The sequence below is a fragment of the Pelodiscus sinensis genome, chromosome 9 (assembly GCF_052426305.1).
Source record: "Pelodiscus sinensis isolate ZL-2025 chromosome 9, ASM5242630v1, whole genome shotgun sequence".
Lineage (NCBI taxonomy): Eukaryota > Metazoa > Chordata > Testudines > Trionychidae > Pelodiscus > Pelodiscus sinensis.
The window spans coordinates 62,204,349-62,217,836 of NC_143060.1; the positions used below are offsets into that span (position 1 = coordinate 62,204,349).

The 13,488-nt window shown below is 46.5% G+C and overlaps 1 long non-coding RNA gene across 1 annotated transcript in view; it reads right to left on the reverse strand.

The window, feature by feature from the left end:
* LOC106732278 (uncharacterized) overlaps window positions 1-12,719 on the reverse strand; it is a 31,312-nt gene extending 18,593 nt beyond the window's left edge. The window contains exons 1-2 of the long non-coding RNA XR_016350290.1: window positions 5,093-12,719; window positions 3,324-3,410 (exon numbers count right to left, since the gene is read on the reverse strand). This is a non-coding gene — a long non-coding RNA (uncharacterized LOC106732278). The remainder of the gene's footprint in view (window positions 1-3,323; window positions 3,411-5,092) is intronic.
* Window positions 12,720-13,488: the final 769 nt, after the last annotated feature.

The following is a 13,488-nucleotide window of genomic DNA, read 5'->3' on the forward strand; positions in this document are numbered from 1 at the left end:
AAACAAAGAATTCAACACCTGCTCACAAAAGCACCACTCTCTCACAGGCAACCTGATTTGCCCACTTACTTGAGAAACATGTGACGTTAAATACTCAATGTTGCTCATTGGAGCTGAGGGCATATAAAGAGGGCCAAGAAAAAGGCAGTTTTGTTTTACAGCATCACAAATACCATAGGAGATAGATTGGCTGCCAGTGTAATTTAAACAAAAAATGGGGAGAGAGGTGGTGACATAGGCTGTTAATCTGAGCTGGAGAGTGCAGAAGCAAATAAGCGTCTATAAATCTTCTCGGACTTGTCTGTACAGATATTTCGTTTTTTGCCACACTGTTTTAGGTTTAACCCAGCTGTTGCAGATCAAGCTGTAACATTCCTTTAAAAAGAGCATCACCTACTCTGCCCACTGCAATGGTTTTGGAAGTTGGCAGGGGCATAGGCACTCACCTCTCACACAAGGGGCCACATCCGTGCCAGTGGTACTGACTGCAAGCCTGCAGCTGGCAGCAAGAGAGCATTGCAGATGTTGTCTCTCTGGTCACATAAGAGGGGAATGGTCCAGCTATTGTGGGGAAACTTCTCTCACTTCTACACTACCCCAGTGAAATGAGCTGAGCTCCCACTCCCTTTACCCAGAAGCCTCCCTGACCCACGGATCATTATGTACAGTTCAAAGCAAATACAATCTATTAAAAAGAATAAGGAAAAAGGGGAATGGTTACAGAATAATGCCACTCTGCAGCATGGGGACATCACAGAGACAGTCTCTGGAGCGTAAGGGTAGGTCATAGTCTGTTCCTTGTGGGTCCCAGGCCTCCTTCCCCGGCCGTGGCTGTGCCGCAGGAATGCTGCAGATCGGACACTTGCTCTGGCAATGGGCCACACAACCAGGAGGCTCTAGGCAGCAGAACCTTCTTTCCAGCATCAGCCCCTCTGTCCAGGTACAATCCCCCTCAAGGTCTGGACTGTGAAGCCTCTTGGCTGGTGGCATCACCCTGTCCTGAGTCTCTGCCCAAAGCCCGCGCCTCATGCTCTCCCCTGCTGCTCACTGCACCTGGCTCTGAACTGCTCCACCTCCACTCTCTGTTGCACTACCTTCAGGTTCTAGGGCTGCTTCTCTTGCCCCTCTGGCTTCATGGCTGCAGCCCTGCTCTCTGGTTCTCTCTGCCTGGCCTGGCTCTGCTCTCCAGCTCAGCCTCACTCCGTCTGACCCAGGCAAATCCAGCTCACATGGAGGATGGAACCCCTTCCACAAGCTCCTGACCCCCTCATTAGTCTGCTGCCCTGACAATCAGGCTGACCTGGAGTGTTGGTTTCTTCCCATTGTTTCTGGGCACTGTCAGTCTCAGGGTCCTGATTTCTCATAGATTGTTCCCCTTCTTTTGGTACTGAGGGCTAGCTAGCGAGCCAACCTCCCTCCACTCCCCGCTGACACACTGAGTTTTAGTAAGGGGCCAACAGTCACCTTACACTGGCACCCTTTGAACTGCAACAAGGCCATGCCCTAGGCCCTCAAAAAGGAAGCTGGACTCATGTTACGTGTGCACTGTTCCGAACCGAGCGTGTTTGCAGTCGCTCCTCCTTTTCTCCCACTCACATTACTCCAGCCTGCATGGAATTTGTTCGGATCAGGAGCGAGCTTCTTCACTTGATCCTCAGGTCTAGCCAGCCCAGCCTCCAGGCAGATTAATGTAGCCAGCTGGGCTGCAGCAGGAACTATCAGGCCTGCTTTTTTGAGCTCAGCTGCCCTTTACTGGCTGCTCAGGGCTTATGCCCGCAGCTGCAATTACGCCTGTGCCTGTCTTGTGCTGAGCCCTGGCTGCAGAGCTTTATTCCTGTCCCGCCTCAGGCCTCTCCAGCCCTCCTTCCCTACTTGCTGCTGGCAGCCTCAGCTCCTGACACCTAATTCCAATGCTGCACCCTGGCTTGACGCCTGGTTCCTGACTCCGACTCGACTCCAGCTCCAAGCACTAGACCTGACTGTCCGCAATCCAGAGCCAGCATCTCGGCTGAGCTTGTGGGTGCCTTGCAGAATCTACAGACACAGAATTTTGCCTTTGCAATATTGCAGATGCAGAATATTGCTTTTGCACACACAAGCCGTACCACCTGTGACCCAGACCTACTGACAGCCAATGATACCTTAGCCTAGTAAGTTCTGTGGTCACAGGAAAGTCCCATTGGGTTTCTAGACCGGTGATGTCTTTGCCACTTCAACCAGACTGGGCATTGTCTCAGTGACCTTATTACATGCATCCTGCTTCAAAGAGACTTTAACACCAGACTACAAAGCGAAGCCGCAGAACTGTCATTTATGCTTAAATGTGACACTTTACGAATGGGCCTTAACAAAGATGCTAATTATCTTACCCATTACAAAGATAGCTTCCCCAATTATCACCCCTAATTTCATTATCTCATAGACACTAACCTCCACCCCTCACCCTCCCTCTGTTCTAAAATCTGATTTGTCAATTTTATACGTGTGCACTTTTTTTGATTGTATCCCTTTGGTATATATGGTCGTGCCAATTTTCTTCCACAATTTGATCTGAGGAAGTGGGTCTGGCCCATGAAAGCTCATCACCTAATAAACCATCTTATTAGTCTTTAAAGTGCTGTATAGTCCTGTTTTTTGTTTCAGCAAGACCAGACTAACACGGCTACATCTCTATTACCATTCCTCTCTCTCCTGTGCTCAGACATTTTTACCTACAAGGCCAAGGTGGGGACTGTTGGCTTGGGGACCGTGGAGCATTGGCTTGGGCCTCCCCATGCCTCGGAAAATCTAGCCCCATCTCAAATTGGATTGACGATTTTGTCCAAGCTGTGTCATAGTGGTTTTTGGCAACCCAAACTGAACATGCATGGCAGACGCCACACTCCAGACCGTAGAGCAGACACCCTCAGTTGGCCACTAACTACACTGCTCACTTCCAGCACCTAGTGGCAGTCACAGGATGGAACAAGGCACTGTGACAAAGCTCCCCCTCAACCTTGGTGAGTCCTCCACTTGCCTCAGAGGCTCACAGCAGCCCTCAGTTTAGATACCAGCTTGCGGTTTGTTGAGCGACTCATCATTGGCCAGTGTGGGGAAACAGGGGAACCAAACTTCAGCTTCTGTACGCCCTCCAAGTTGTACGGGGTGGGACAAACTCTTGTCCTTGTACCACAGCCAGTCTTTTCCTCATACTGAAATGGGGAGAACCCAGGCCCATGCTCTACTCTGGGTCCAGACCAGGGACACTAACAATAGCGGTCTGTAAAGTCTCCTCTATGTGACAGCTACACATCCCTGGGACTCTTCCCCAGCACCTTCCTCACCACAGGTTCTTCCTCCTGGTAGCTGCTTGGCTGTTCTTCTCCCAGACTCTCCACCACACTTCCTCTCATCAGCTCCTTCCTCTCACACTGAGCAAACAGAAAAGCCTTTTTAAAGCCCGTCTCAACTGGTTCTTACTGAGCCCCCAGGTGTTCGGATTAACCCAACCCCCTTAAATTTGAGAGCCTCCTAATTGGATCCAGGTGTTTTAATTGGCCTGATTGCTCTGATGGATTCTAGCAGATTCCTGCTGGTTCTGGGTCAGGCCTTGCTAGTTTACCCTGGGACTACAGGCCTATTTAATCTGGGGCTAATACACTTTTCCCTCCACTACTCTTTTGTATGCCTGTGGCCTCCTTTTCAGCACTGTCTCTTAATAATGATACGAAGGATGAGCTGACTTGGATACTGCCTCTGACTGTCCTGGACACTTATTGATCTGTCCACTAAAACTGACAGCTGCCTGTCTGAATGCCATAAGAAAGGAGGGTGACATTCTGAGCCATGCTGGTTTTGAGGGCCCTGTTTCAGGGGGATCAAGTCGCCACTCTGAGGGTGACGACTCCTGCCGCTGGGGATTGAGGTCCATTCCTGCAGTTGCACGCCATCTCTCTGGGTCTGCAGCCACTCTCTTGCTCCATGAGCAGCTGCCACCTCCTTGTGACTTAGCCCTCCAGCAAGTTGTCATACACATTTCCCCTTCCAGGGTATCCAAGTCTTTCTTCAGAAATCTTAGGCAGTCTTCACATTCACTGCCCCGTGGTGCCACATCTAGGGGCTTGCTAACGCCCACCCTCTATTCTGCGTTCTGGGGCAGGGACCCTCTAGTCAGCATCCATGGGCTGTTCCCTTTTAGACCTGCCGCTTTCTGAGCTGTTTCCTTACCAGCCCACAACAGTCTAGGTTTGCCGGCTTCACAAGCATTAAGTGTAGGCTACTTGCTTCTGTAGCCCCAGACATAGCTCCCTGCTTCCAAGGAGCGAATGCAGCCTCTCTCCTGGCACTCCCCTCTGCACTGAATTTCCTGTCTTTGTCCTTCCAGTCCAGCTCTTTACTCCCCAGCTGGCCTCCCTCCCTGAACCAGGAGATTGCTTGGCCACCTGGTTCCTCTCAGCTGCTACCTGTTGGGTTAATTAGCCCCCTTCTCAAACTACCTTAACCCCTTCATAACAAGAGAAGGGTGAACTCACCCATCCCAGTCCCCAACCACCAATCGCCTGCATTCATGCTGCAGCCTGATTCCCTACAGGTTGACAGAACTGCCTTTCCAAAGGGAAGACGACTCAGCAGTGGGCGGGCAGTCTGTGTGTGTGTGTATATTGGGGGCAACCTGGGCATTTCACTCTGTCCTGCCCACTTCAGACCTGCCCCATGTTGATAAGGAAACATCCCAGCCAACATCCCAGCCGTGATAGAGGGATACAAGCTTAGCTGGATTTCCTCCCCTCATTTTAGCACACAGAGGCTGCCCTTGTCCACAGGGACTCTTGAGGCATCCATCCAGTGGCTAGTACCCTTCCAGCTTCTGCTTTGTTTGTGACACTCTTCCATACACAAGTCCGTCTAGACGTACTGGTTGAGTCCGCCACCTCTGTTAACTTTATGCACCTGAAGTTTGTTTGGGTACAGGGGATCCTGACACAGCATAAGGCCCTTCCTGACTGGTTTTTGCCCTCTCATCTGGCCTGATTACATGAAAGAGAGTGCACCTTTGAAAGTCACAACCCAAAGGACCATCACAAAGCCCTGCAGTTTGTCCTGGTTCACTCACCAGTCTCTCTCAGCTGCTCATAGCTCACTAAGCAGGAGCTACATATTCAGTTGGGGAAGCGACGGGCTCTTCTTTGCTGGCAATCTTCTCTCACTGAACCCACTTCCGTGCCACACTCCATCCGTAGTTTAAACTGGAAAAACCCTCAACACCCCCCAGAATTCTGGAACAAAGGAGAATAGGTCAGAACCACCTTTGTCAGCAGATGTAGCACCCATAGTAGTAGGTGAGGTACAGGGACCTGGCAGATGTATTCATCAAGAAAGTGGCTAAGATACTATTGCTACATCATCACTAAATTGCCCCCTTTGACTTCCAGCCAAGAGAGAAAGTTCCTTTCGGATGTATTTATTCCTTCTCAAGGCCTGAGATTCTGGCTTTCCAAGAATAACTCAAAGAATCTGATCTTTATCAAGCTGAACCTTGGTGGGACTTATTATATGGTCTGTGTGTATGAAGGGGTTGAATGGAAGACTGCCTTCCACATCTGATGTGGGTACTGTGAGTACTTAGTAATGGCTTTTGGATTGAGCAATGCCCCTACAATATTCCAACATTTCATCAGTGAGACCGAGACACACACACACTGGATGAATTAATCATGATCTACCAATAATATCTTCATCCTCCCCAAGGACCTCCACAAACAGTACACACCCTGTACCTTGGAAAGACACTACCAGAATGACCTTTAAGGTAAGCTGGGGAAGTGTGAATTGGACTAGAGTAGGGATCCACATAGAGCTGTCCCTTCAAAAATGGTAGATAGCTTGAGAGACATGCAAAGGGTACAATGATTCCTCCGTTTTGCCAACTTTCATCAGCATTTTATCAGTGTATTTTCCTGCCTGGTAGCCACTATGAACGCTCTCTGGTAGAGAATCTACTTTGTCTGAACTCTTGAGGCTCAATCCACCTTTGACCAACTAGAGAGAGCTTTTACCATAACTCCCATCTTTGTCTATCCGGACCCCACCATGTTATTCACAGTAGAGGTCAATGCATCTTATTTCACTACTATAGCTATACTGTCACTACATGGGCCCATTTGTAATCAGCTCCACTCATATGCCTTTTAATCATGAAAGTTAATCCTGGCAGAAAGAAGCTGTGACATGTGGGATAAAATGCTACTGGAGATCAAGGCAGCCTTTGAAAGTGGTGTCACCTCCTAAGAACAACTCAGTTCCTAGTTAAGGGCCTCACTGACCACAAGAACTTGAAACCTCTCAGCACGGCCCAAAACTTAAATCAGCATCAGATCTACAGGTCACAATACTTTACCTGATTCACATTTGTTGTCACTTACCGCCTGTGTGCCAGAAACAGAAAGGCAGATACTTCTCCTTGCAAAAAGAAGTACATTGAACACTACACAGAACCTCCTTCAACCATCCAGTTTTCTCAATGGTGTTATGGACAAAAGCCATCATTCAGTTACTGCTCCTCATGATCCATTCCCATATCCACCACGCCTAGCACAATGCAGATACCCGGCCTGCTTCAAGTTTCCAATTACAGAATGGAATCCTCTATCATGGGCAATTAACCTATATCCCTGATGGGTCACCTGAAGTCCAAGTCTTGAAACTGCCATAAGATGCTGTTCATTGGTCACTTTGGGTAAATAAAAACATGGAGCTTGGTTTCACTGAGCTGCTGTTGGCCAGGCATGTGTTACCTTCAAAGGCTTACATATTTCCCGATGAAATCTTTGCTCTGGAACCAAGTACCCATACATGATGCTACTTGACTTCTCCTCCAGGTGCTGCCAACCCTACCCCAGCCCTGCTCCACTATGTCTCTGGACTTCATCATGAGTTTGCCTTTTTTCTCCAGTTGCATGGTGCATGTTGACCAAGGTGGCACATTTTGTTCCATCTGATGCAGTCCCTACCAGCTTGGTCCCTTTTTAGAACATAAGCTTCCAGCTCCATAAACATCCAAATTGGCATTGTCTGAGACTTAGGTCCATCATTTATTGGCTGCATTTGGGCATGAGCTTTTAAGCTCCTAAATGCAGCATGTAGACCAAAGGAATTGACAGAATAGGTAAATCAGATCCTGGAGCAATACCTTCTGTTGTTTCCTAAATTATCAGCAGACAGCAGCAGATCTGGTCACACACTAGGGATGTTAAATATCAGTTAATTGAATAGTCGAGTAACCTCATGAATTCTTATCGGTTAGTCGACTATTCTATAATCCTCAGGGGCAAGACCGGCAGCAGCGTGGGGTGCCAGGTGGGAGCTGGTCCGTGAGGGGAGCCAGTTTAAAAACCAGCTCCTCTTGCAAACTGGCTGCTTGTCGCCCTGTGCTGCTGCCTCTGATAGAGAGGCAGCAGTGCGGGATGGCAGCAGCCCATTGGGGATGAAGGGGAGGATGGTCTGAGTTCCCAGACCCAGCGCGAACCAGAACTGAGCCAGGCTCCTAACATGCTTTAAATGCAGAGCTACAGCAGGAATAGGTCCTGGACCTGGCGTGAGTCGAACTGCTGGCCAGCCTGCTTAAAAATGTATTGCTTCTGGGGGCAGGGAGGAGGAAGGGAGGGAAATGTGTGTCGTCTAGAGCAGTGTTTCTTAAATTGTCAGAGGTGTGCCGCGGAGAACAACAGTGTTCAAAATGGCCACCCTTGAAGGGGCAGGTGACTATTTTTTTGTGTTCAATAACTTTCCCCCGGCCCTTTTTTCCCCTCTATTATTTTCTTCTGACTTTTTTTTTTTTTTGCGCAACAAAAATTTAGTGTTTCTTGGTCTTAAAAAGTTTAAGAAACACTGGTCTATATCATTACCCTAGAAGCTTATCGGTTAATCAACTACAGTTTTACATCCCTACCACACACCTGCACCATGAACAATGGGAACTCACATAACATCTGGAAAAAGAGAGATCTACCAGTGCTACGCTAATCAAGGACAGCTGACATTACTGTGAGAGACAGGGTCTGATTTTTAACCAGAAACATCCAGCCAAGCCCACCATCAGCCCAGTGAGACCATCAATATGTAGGTTTATTCAAGACTGTGGAGCAAATTAACATGGTGATGTTCAAATTGCAGCTACTGGAGTCAATGAAAACCCATCCGGGATTCTGTGTCTCCCTCCTAAAACCGGTTTCCCACTCAGTCCAACCTGTCACCGGATCTGTCCAAGAATAAGAGGAAATAGCTACTCTAACAGATTCTGGACTGCAAGCAAGCAAGCAAGCAAAAAGTTGGCTTTGCTACCAACTCGGTTGGGAAGGCTCTGATCCTGATGCCCTGTTGTGGGAGGCAGCATAGTATGTCCCTGCTTCACATCTGCCTACTGTGCTCATCGTGAGAAGCCAGGGCCAATGGCCCCTAGAAATTGTCCCTGGCAGTGTTGTGTGGAGTATTGTCAGGAATAAGCACCTTCCTCTGAATCTGAGGACCAGCCAGCTCACCCTCCAGGGAAATTAGTGACCTCAGACAGGTTGCGGTAGGACAGCCTGATTGGCCAGCCCATCTGATCGGTTGAAGGGTGCCAGCAGGCCTGTTTTTTCAGCTCAGCAGCAGCGACTCCTGTGTCTGCCTTGCTCTTGTCCTGTTCCAGTCTGCTCCAGCCCCACTTGGCTCCTGACTCTGGCTCCAATTTGGGTTCCGCTCTTTGGCTCCCATTGTAGCTACAACCTCTAGCTTTGGCTCCCAATTCTGGCTCTCACTCCTGCACCTGGCACCAGCTCTAACCTTGGCTCTTGATCCTGGCTCCCAAATCCAGTTCCTGGCTACCAGCTCCAACCAGCAGGCCTGACTGCCCATGCCTCAGTTGTAGCAGAGCCAGAACATAGATGAGGATTATTGCTGCTCTTGCAGTATGTGTGTCCAGCTGTTTTGGAGGCCAATACATCCATTACCAGAATTTGACCAATAAATTACAAATTGCATTACAAATTAAATTCCATTCTCATCACAAATCCTCCATGTTTCTGCAAAGCCTTTTTCACTTTCTCCAGGGATTAAATTTGTTTAGAATGGCTGCTAAATAAATGAGAATTTGAACTCTAAAAAAGAATTGCTTTAATTTTTCAACTCTGCATTTATATGCACCAATTAGTTTGGATTTCTACCCTTTGTATTTTCTATTTTCTGCACCCTTTTTCTGGTCTTCCATCATTTCTGCTGCAATCACTACTGAGATTGTTTACAAGAATTCCCTACATTTTCTTGAGTGACACAATATGAACAAGAAATACAGGGTAAGATACTGGAGCCTAATGTAAATCAGGTTTCACACTGATAAAAAACCAACCCTATCATGTAAGATCCAGCAACAAATACTACTTCAAAATACCAAATAATGTCTCCTCCTTAGAGAGAGCACTAAATTCAAACAGTCTCGGAGCATATGGAAAAGCTGCCAACTCTCCATACTTCAATGATCTCATATGCTCTGGAAAAATAAAGAAAGACTTTTTACCATGCTAATGGAACATACATAAGCATGAAAGGATTGTCTTTCATTTAAATATTTTAGTGAGGTTGGTCTAAGTATAGATTTAATATTCATTTTACTGTAGCTTGTGTAACTTAAACTAACATCCAGAGAAAAATAATCCTCTGTGAGCATCAACTTTTGTTATCCACTCTATTGTAATATCTACCATAAATTGTACTTGCTTCACTAATAAAAAAAACTTATGCCAAAAATTATACACTGTGTCTGAGGAGTAAAGCGTGAATTTGGACAAAAGAGTTAATATTTTAAGGTAGTTAATTTTTTTTCAAGATCACTATAAAAATACAATCAGTCTTTGTTTGTTACTAGTTTCCTTTTTGGTTACATAGCCATTATTTAAATAAAAAGGGAAAGGCACTATCAAAGTGCCAATGTGAGAACAAACAGTTGGGGTTCTTTCTGGACCTTAATTAACGAGATGACACTGATCACTGTGCAACTATACATAGAAAAATCTGTGTGTAACTTGATCTGCTGTGCATGCTACTGGCCACTTATCCTCCCTGCGCATAGTTTGGGGCCCACCTGGATATACTGGATTAGATCTTCAATTTGCGTGAACTGTTATGGCTCAATTAAAATCAATGAAGCTATGACAATTTACCCCAGCTAAGAACCTGGCTGGCTAAGTTCCTGATTTTTAATTTGAAATAGGAAATGTGACATTCGTTACAACATCTTTTATCTTATGACCTCACATTTTAAACACACTTAAAGTGGAAATACCTTTAAACTTGAAAACAGTCTGAAGTAGGTCCTGTTACACCCCTCTCACAGAATGTCAAAAGTGTTAAACTTAAACTTAAAAATGTCAAAAGTGACTGATTTTTGATGCCCCCTTTTCTCAGCTCTGATCTTGATACAAATGGGCCGCACACTCCTTTCTCCCACTGAAGTCTATAGGCTCTATGGTGTTCAGTGTCTGTGTCATTATGGGCAATCAAAAATGGCAGGACCCAAAAAATCAGTGGCCATTACTAAAAATTTGGGTTTAAGTAAGTTGCTTAAGGTCAGTCTGTGGCAAAATACAAGAATGGTAATTACAGGGAGGTAATAGGAAATGTTTCAGAAATTCCACTAGGCAAACCTCACACAGATGCCTGTAGTAACAACTTTCTGAAGCACAGAAAAGCAAGCTGATACCACCCAACACAAAAGTCAATTCACAGGCTTTCTTTCTGTATTCCTCACACAAGTTCTCAGCTTCTGTTCCTGGAAAGCACAGCCTCACACATTTCACCAGTTCCATTTGCAAGTGTGCAATAGTAGTGAAACTGTTGCACTTTCCCCATTTGAATCTATGGGATTTCTTTCCAGGTCTCTGTTTAAACTTGGGAACCAACTCATACTGTTGGGTTGTACCAGGCTAGTGCACCCTGCTGCACTCCTTCAGGGAGTTCACACTCAGCATATAGCTCTGGAATCTCTCTCCCTAGACCTCTCTGTATAAATCAAGCCGCAGGGAAGCTCGGAAACATGACGAATACATTGGCTGGAATATCTCCTGCTTTAAAGATGGAAGGAGGAAAGAGGGTGGAGGAGTGGGGGATATTAAATGAGCCAGGCCTTGGATGGAAAGGCAGCTGAAATTTACTGCTCTTAGAAGCCAGTTCTAGCTGCTCGGACAAGGATCTGCCAAGGAATCCCCCTGAGGACACTGCTCACTCGCCAATGCTTAAATGCCCCGAGAAAAATATCAGAATCCATTAAGCACATCCAAGAAATGTTGAACAAAGAGGGAAAAAAAGACACAAAACAAATCTGCAGTGTTAATACAAAGCAGAAAGGGCTTCAGTGGACATTCCAAGCAGGACTCTGCTCAAGCTTGCTCAGTTGAAGAGATGCCAGGCAAAGTTAGCTCTGAGCAGGGTGAACCATCGGGAACTGCCCTGGTCCTGCACTTAGACAATCAGGATGCTTTCACAACCAGACAATCCCATCTGAGAACTTACAACTCCCGACTTGCACTTTGATAGGCTGAGCCTATTGTGAATTCTCATAGCAGGAAGAGGAGTTGTGCTGGAACAGAAGGCTGTCAGGAGAGAAGCTTTCTCGGGCGAAGGAGCAGCACAGAATCCCCACCCCAAACCTAGGGGAAAGGGGTGTCAACCTGTACTCCATTGGTCCCAGTGGCACAAGCCACATTTGAAATTTGCCACCACTACATCTCAGAGGCAGGATTAAAGAGAGTAGTTCTGCCACCTCTTACAAAACACAGAGCTTTTATTCCTATGCAGATTTAAAGTGATATTCCCATTGGCCATTTGAGGGAAAGAATTCCCAGGCTTATGTATTTCCAAGTTTCATTCATTCTAGTGGATGCTGGGGGATGCCACAGCCTTATCTAACAGTGGCTCTTCCACACAACATGAATGCCTGAAATATCCCCTTCAGATCTTGGCTTCCACTCATTATCTAAGCACAGTCATACTGATTCAGTAGATGGGTCTCTTTTTGTAATCAGCATAGACCAACACATTGGTGTGGTATTAGGGAAACTGCAACTGGAAGCGCCCTATTTCAGATGAAATGTAATCAGGTCCTGACCATACTGCCAATCTGTGGTAATTAAAATCCCACATGGCCAGGGTAAATGTCATGTAAGAGGGCAGTTATATTGAGTTGACTTAACTATCTCCTGAATTACCATGTAACATTGCAAGTAGCTGCCATGTTTCACCTCCGCAATGGCTGCAATTCAGTGGTTGTTGGAAGCAATTTCTCTATTTTCATAGAATGTATAAAGTGTCTGGGGAGACTCTTTGGAAGAAAGCCACTATATCAATGCAAGATCAGTATCCATACTAGGGGTGTTAAATATCGGTTAATTGAATAGTTGAGTAACTTCATGAAATCTTATCAGTTAGTCGACTATTCTATAGTCCCTGGGGGTGAAGCTGGCAGCCAGTGTGCTCCAGCCTCACTCCTGAGGAGCCCCCTGCCACTCCATGCTGATGCTGCATCAGAGGCGGCAGCAGCGCAGGGTGTGAGGTGGGAGCCAGTTTAAAAATCAGCTCCCCTTGTGGACCAACTGTTGGCTTCCCTGAGCTGCTACCTCTGATAAAGAGGCAGCAGCGCGGGGTGGCAGCAGCTCTTGTCTAGGGGGAGCTCCCAGACCTGGTATGAGCCAGAACTGAGCCGGGCTGCCTGCCTGCCTGGCTGGCTCCAAATACACTTTAAAGGAAGAGCCATAGCAGGGGTAGGTCTCAGACCCATTTCAAGTCAGGACTGAGCTGGGCTGCTGGACAGCCTGCTAAAAAATTTACTGGCAAGTGGTGGTTGGAGGAGTGTGTGTGTGTGTGTGTGTGGGGGGGGGGGGGGGGGAAGGTGAAGAAAATGCATGTATTCTACAGCATTAAACTTTAAGCTTTTGCTTATCTGTTAATCGACTACACTATTACATCTCTAATCCGCACTGCCACAGTGATATATCTGTAAAATTGTTGGGAAAAAAATTCAGCATTGTCAAAACGTAATTTAAAATATAATCTGTACTTACTAACGAGTTGTGTATACTCTTCCATGCTATTGAAAAATGGGGCAAATCCTGGTGAGAGGGCAGCAGTACTCCTTCGTGTGAGGAAGAGGATTTGCCCTTTCGTATATGCATATGGAACAATGAGCATTTTCAAAAAGGAGGGATGGGTGTATTTTTCAAATAAAAAAAAGTTGAAATGTGCTCTGTGCACTGGGATAAAACACCTATTTCTAGAGTAGGCCTCTAACAGGAATCAGTTCACGTATATTCCAAGCTCTAGCAGCATATGTTGAAAAATTTATGGGATAAAAAAAACCAAAGTGGCTTTTCCTCCCCACAACACAGTCTGGAATAGCAATTTCCTTCTAAGGCAGAAACAGATCACCGAGACACACTTCTTCACAGGGATTTCCTGTCATGAAGCCACTCTAATGCAAACATT